The sequence below is a fragment of the Tupaia chinensis genome, unplaced genomic scaffold, assembly GCF_000334495.1.
Source record: "Tupaia chinensis unplaced genomic scaffold, TupChi_1.0 Scaffold000161_3, whole genome shotgun sequence".
In the NCBI taxonomy this organism is placed as follows: Eukaryota; Metazoa; Chordata; class Mammalia; order Scandentia; family Tupaiidae; genus Tupaia; species Tupaia belangeri.
Genome location: NW_006159634.1, coordinates 936,306 through 942,561, shown reverse-complemented (window position 1 = coordinate 942,561; position 6,256 = coordinate 936,306). Strand labels below are relative to the sequence as shown.

The 6,256-nt window shown below is 56.3% G+C and overlaps 1 long non-coding RNA gene across 1 annotated transcript in view; it reads right to left on the bottom strand.

Annotated features, from left to right (window-relative positions):
* Positions 1-6,256, bottom strand: part of LOC102487782 (uncharacterized) — an 18,881-nt gene that overhangs the window by 334 nt on the left and 12,291 nt on the right. The window contains exon 2 of the long non-coding RNA XR_334186.1: positions 5,353-5,478. This is a non-coding gene — a long non-coding RNA (uncharacterized LOC102487782). The remainder of the gene's footprint in view (positions 1-5,352; positions 5,479-6,256) is intronic.

Sequence of the window (6,256 nt, the reverse complement as noted above, 5' to 3'; positions counted from 1 at the left end):
ATATATATAGTACGATGCAGAAGATTGTTCAGTTAAAAACCAGTCAAAATCCAACATTTTTCCTGTACACCAGGGCATCCTAAAATGCCCACAGAGAGCCACGTCTCTAGGACGTGCTGAAGAATAAGTTGCAAATACACCAAAGACAAAGTCAGAACACAGAATCCTCCGGGCCACAGCAGCCTGCAGAGCCACGCCCACCCCATCTGGGATTTGGCTCTCTGACCCCGGAGTTCTGCAGAAGCCTTGACCTTCAGGTCGGTTCACTCATGCTTACATTTAGGGCAAAGGAGGCCTGGCAGGGCGCCCCGCAGAAGGGTGTGGTCCAATGGAAGGTGTCCAGGCCAGTGCCCCACCCGCCCGTCAGAACCAGCACAAGGGGCAGGGCCTAGGGTGAGCAGGCCGCCTCTCCGACGTCGGCCTCGTGCCTCTGGCACCGCTGCCCCATGAGCCAGGGCGAGTCCAGCAGGGAGAAGGAGAGGAGACTGAGGCAGGGGTGAGGGTGAAGCGGAAGCAGGGGGAGCAAGAGCAGAGCTGGACACTGCGGAGGCAGCACACCTGAGAGCTGGGGCACAGGCTGTAACCAGAAGGCTCGGGGCCATCTCTGCCTTTTTGGTGTCACCGAGCGGGGCAGCATGTGGAAGAGGCTTTACGGCTTCTCAGATCTGGTGCTAACTTTGGAATCTCTGTTACAAGGCGGCAAACTGTCTACCAGAACGCACAGATTGCTCCCACCCAAGTGACAGCTTCCAAGGGAGAGCCGCATGTTCTGTGTTAAGTTATTCCAAATACAGAGCCCGAGTGGGACAAGAAGCCCTCAGTGTGGTTGCCGCCCGCCACTCCAGGCTGGCCCCAGAGCACTCGTGCCCTCGTGCTGGTCCCAAATGTTTTGTCGTTCGAGTCTGGGAAAAGAAAACACCACAGCAGTGTCTTCTGACCAGTAGGGCACAGATAAGGCCCCTCTTCGCAAACTCTCCAGAGAAATCCCAGGAGGAGCCCACAGCAACTAACGTGGCATGAAACAGGTCGGAGGCCCACCTTCGGAGCAGACAGAGGGGCCCGCCACCGCATCCCGGCAGGGCTGCCGCGCAAGCCGGAATAAACTACGGAGAGGTCAAACCCAGGGACTGAAGAACCAGGACCCCAGGCTCAGGGGACAGCCCAAGGGGAGGCCCGGGGGAGGACGGAGCTGGAAAGGATAGCCACCATCCTAGGGCGAAGGCAGAGGGCAGTGAGAGCTAGGAGAGCAGGCCGGGCCAGGGCAGACCGTAAACCGACTTGAGCGCTGAAGTGTATCCGAGGGCAATGAGAAGCTGTTGAAATGCTCTCAGCCAAAAAAAAAAAAAAAAAAAGGACGCAATGAGCGGCTGGTGGCTGTGGAGCCTGGGAAGAAGGGATGAGAGAGGGCTGGGCAGGGGGCCGGGAGGGGCTGTCCCTGTAGTCCTCCCTTCTGCAGGTTTCTTAGGGTCTCGTGTGCGGGGCTCGCATGGGTACTGGAAGTAAAATGCTCAGTAAAAGAGAAAGACTCCTGTTCTCATGGCATGTCCAGACGAAGGGGGTCCGGAAGTCAGCTAGCAGTGACGAAAGCGGAGCCTGAGGTGGGGAGCGGGGGTGATCTGGGCTGGGTGGCTGTAGAGGGGAGAGAGCGGAGAGGGTGCTGGAGGTGTCTGGGTGGGTGGGGAAGGAAGGAGGGAGGTGCGGCCGCTGGGAGGATGCTCCAGCCAAGGTGTGGCCTTGCCCCGGCTGGGTGGCCCCAACTCCTTTATTCCTAGAGGGGTGTGTTCAGCTCTGCTCTCAGGCCCTCCTGGGGACTCTGCAAGCTCCCTGGAGCCCTGAGAGGAATCCTCAGCCCTGACTCCAGACAGGAGTGTGCTTGCTGGGATGGGGTGGGGGAGTCTGCCAGTGCCAGTTACCCTAATGTTAAAATCGTTCTCGAAACAATTGGCAGTCTGGGACCAACAGATGGGATGCTGGTTACAACACTGGCTTCCCACATTGTCAACCACGGTTCGAGTTCCAGGCCCGGCGGCTTAAAACTCAAGCCAGGCACATGTGCGTGCGTGCCCAAATACCCCAGAGGAGAATGAAGAAGGGGTTGTGGCATGGTCATCCCCCCTGGATGTTATTTCTTGCCTTCTGTCTGTCCAGCAAACATACGTGCACTGTAGGAAAAAAGTCTCTCCCTAAAGAAATACAATCACCACCAACAACAATGGCCGGTCTGTCACTAAAAAGACTCCTTGAGAAATGGACATTGCCTACAGCCACTTGAGGGTTTGGGGCCCAGCCCGGGCAGGATTTGAAAAGTTTTTATAGTTTTATCTACAATGTCTCATTTATTATATAGAGAGTAAAAAAGAACCAAAAAGAATTGTGCCTAAAAAACAAAGAAGTCCAGGTGGGAGGACATCGTTACCAGCCAACCAAGTCCGGTGGCTTCTTCTCACAGTCGGTGAGGCAGAGGCAGAGCTGGGGAAGAATCCACTCCGCAACCGGCTACAGGGACACGGGCGGCACCCCCGGACGTCTCGACAGCTCTGCATGTCCTCAGTGTGTTCAGGACTGAGATGCGAGCAGGTGCCAGCCATTCTACGATCATTCGGAGTCACGCGCCTTCCCTGAGTGACTAACCGGAGTCCTTCACATACCCACTCGGGGTTCTCCTCTGACCACTCCTCAGAGCCCCCCACCACTCAGCGCTGGGGCAGGGGGCTCATTAGAGGGCTTTCTGAATTTTAAAATGGTGGCTGTCCTGCTAAACCTGAAAGTGACCTAAACCTTAAAGTGACCTAATCCTTAAAGTGACCTACATTTATATGAAACCAGCTATGGGAATAACTCACTTCTGAGTGGACCCTCTGCTATCAGGACACTTCATTCACTTTAAAAAGAAAAAAAAGAAAAAGAAAAAGAAAAAACCTAAGTGAAACAATGGGCCCCTTTTCCAGGGATACAGAATCAACTCCACTCTCCTTCCCACACCCTACCCCTGCCCGGTGTTCCCTGTCTCACTGCACAGCTTCCAGTTTGCCCTTTGGAGTTCCAGGGAGGTCTGCCAAGGGCTAGGGGCGCAGGGGTGGGGAACCGGCCACCCAGGTACAGACACTCTGGCCTGTCCACCCAGCCCAGGCCGCCCCACAGTTCTCTGAACACTTGGCCTGGTCTCGTCACCCTGAGACCCACTGTCCACCGGGACAAGCTCCGCTGCCAAGGGCTTTGCTGGTGGGGTGTCGGTGGTCACGCGAGAGGTGTCCACACACAGGGTCACAGGGCAGGGGAGAGCCGGGGACTCCGCGGACGGCTGCACTGAAGGGCCCTGGGTGTGGTGGCCGTTAGGCAGAGGCCTCTCCCTGAGGAAAGCCAGCCTGAGAAGGAACCGGGCGTGGGAGTGGGGGCCAGGGGTCAGGGACCCGCTTCACAGAAAGGTCCCCTGGAGCTTATCCGAAGCAGCTGCATTCCCAGCAGCGCTCAGTTTATTAACAGCTCACTCAGGGCCTTCCTGGGACACGGCGACCTGCCGTGGGGATGCAATCGACTGGGACCGCAGGAACCTCGAGGAGCCTCTAGGCCAGGTTTTGTGAAGAAGGTGGGGACCCGTGGGCAGAACTGAGGGGAGAGCAGGGCTTCGCAGGACCCCTGCTCTGGTGCATCGGGGCAAGCACGGCAGGTCAGGCAGTGGTGGACGACAACGGTTAAAAGCTTTTACTGTCGGGGGAACACAGGGGCCCCTGGTGGCAGGGTGGGTCAGGCAGCCGACCCCACACGACCAGCGATGCAGTTCCAAAGCTGCCAGCCGCGTGTGTGCATTTGGCTTTGGACAAATATTTAAACTGAAATTTCAGTTTCCTCATCTGTAAACTGGGAGGACGGATCAGCATCTCAGAGAGGAGTGGGGGCTAGGGTGTCCCGCGGGAAGGGCCTGGCCCAGGCCCAGCTCTCAGCTCGGCTCCCTGCCGGGTAAATACTGGCGGCCCTCACTCCCCTCAGCAGGCTGTGCAGGAGGGCGCGCTCTCGCCTCCCCGTCCTGCACGTACAGGGAGAGGGAGTGGCAGAGAAGGGCAGGGCCGGAAAGAAGAGAGAAAGACAAGAAGCAGAGACAAAGACCAGGCTGTGCCCACCCGTGTGTCCCACTCCAGTTTCTGGAAATGTCCAGCCGCCCACCAGGGAGCAGTGGTGAGCGCGCTCACTGCCCACACGCACGTTGGTCAGAGAACATGCAGCCCCTCCAAGAAGCCAAAGTTGGGAAGTGAGGTTCAGGGCTGGAGACCAGGGAGCGGGAAGGCCAGAGCTGCTGGGAAGGAGAGGCAGCAGGAGCCAGAAGTCGAGGAGGGCTGAGCTTAGCCTCATTCGCCCCAGAGATCTGCAGGACGCCTCAGGCTCTGTTCCTCTCTTTCTTTTTTATTAAAAAAGAATTATTTAGTTCGTTTTATTTATTATGATTACTATTTAATTCACCAGAGAGAGAGAGAGACAGAAAGTGAGGAAGCAAGCCACCAGGTCTGGGACTCGAACCATGGTCAGCCATGTGTGAGTCCAGTGCCTTAACCACCATGCCATGGAAATGATCCTTCAGTGGGCAGAGCAGGCCAGCCTTTCCTCCAGGGCTATGACTCTGTCTACCCCATCCTGAGCCTCAGCACATTTTAACTGTCAAACCAGCAGGTCAGTGTTGGCCGCATACACCCCACCCAGGAAGGTAAGTCTCCTGTGTGTCATAAGGTCCTTCTGGCCTCCTTCTGGCCTCCTTCTGGCCTCCCTCTCACCTTCCTCCACACTTCATGCCCTGTGTTGCCCACAGACGCTTGGTGGCCCCTCTGAACAAACACTGGCCATGGAGCATCAGCTGTTGTTGCAAGCCTTTGGTCAGGCGGGCTGCCCGTCATAGCTCCCATCTGGTGGAGGTTGGGACCCAGCCCCGGGCCTGACTCTGATCTCCAGAGAAACTCCAGGGATGGGTGCTGAGGGAGAGCACAGCGCCACCTCCAGGATTGCCCAGTACCACTGGGTGTCCCTGACGGCCCAGGGTTTGTGCCCAATGCCCACAACCTCAGGATAAAATGCCCAGCTAGGGCCTGCCACCCAGAAACCGCTCCATTAATGTCGCTCACAGCCAAGGACTGCCAGCCTATTTTGGGCCTTGGCAATCTTTTCCCTCCATTTTCATGCTTAGTTTTATAATCACTTGCTAGGTTTGGTTTTGAAGGAGTGCTAATAATAAGTAACACATGTATTCCACTTAAAGGAAGGTATCGAATGTGAGTTTCCATCGAAAGAGCTTACTTTCTATTACCCCGTTAGCATTTTATTAGCGACGAAGTATTTCACTCAGAACTGGAGTAATATTGAGCTCACCGTCATCCAAGGTCTTCTCAGTCCCACTGCCAGGTCTCCGCTATAAATGTCGGGGCTGCCGCTAGGCCTACAGAGCTCTGTGCCGTAAGTTCTCGAGCCGGGTTCTTTCAGGTGGCCAGGTACTATCTGGAAAAGTAAGTTAATTAGGAAGATCACTATCTTCTTTTTCCTCTCATTTGACCACCAGGTCCGGGACTCAAACCGCAGTTGACTACATGGGAGTCCAGCGACAGAGCCATTACGCTGACTGCTGGTCCCGTGATGCTTCTTTCGAAGAGTGCAAGAGGGACCCCCATCCTCGCTGGGGCGCGAGGACGAGCAGAGGGAACGTGATTTTGCCTACGTGGATGCAGAGATGGCGCGATCAGGGCCGTCTCCTGGCCCAGTTACACAAAGCTGCACAGCTGTGCTGTTCCCGTCAGACCAGGGCACCCTTTCACTCGGCTGCAGGAAGCGACTTGACAGGTGGCTTCCCGAGGCCAGCGGAGATGCAGGGTGTCCCTGCAAGGGGCCAGCAGGTGGTGTGGTAGTTGAGGTGCTGGATTCCCACGTGGCCAACCACAGTGGGCGTTCTGGACCTGGTGACTTGCTGTCTCACTTTCTCTCTGTCTCTCTGGTAAGCACACATACCCTATAGCAAACTTAGAAATAATGACAATAAGAAATAAAATTTAAAAAATAATAGTGTGCTTGCAAAGTTCCAAAGAGCAGCCCTAAAAGGGGGCCAAGCCCTACCCAAACCCAGACAATCATGTTCCAACCCTGAGCCGTGGGGCTCGGCTCTGCTGGGCTCCCTGCCTAGTGTACCCGTGCCTGCAGAGCTGAGGCAGCCTGCAGATGGGTTAGGAGGACGTTCCAGGGCCCTCCCCTGGGGGTCCTTACCGGGCGGGCGGGGGGGGGGGGC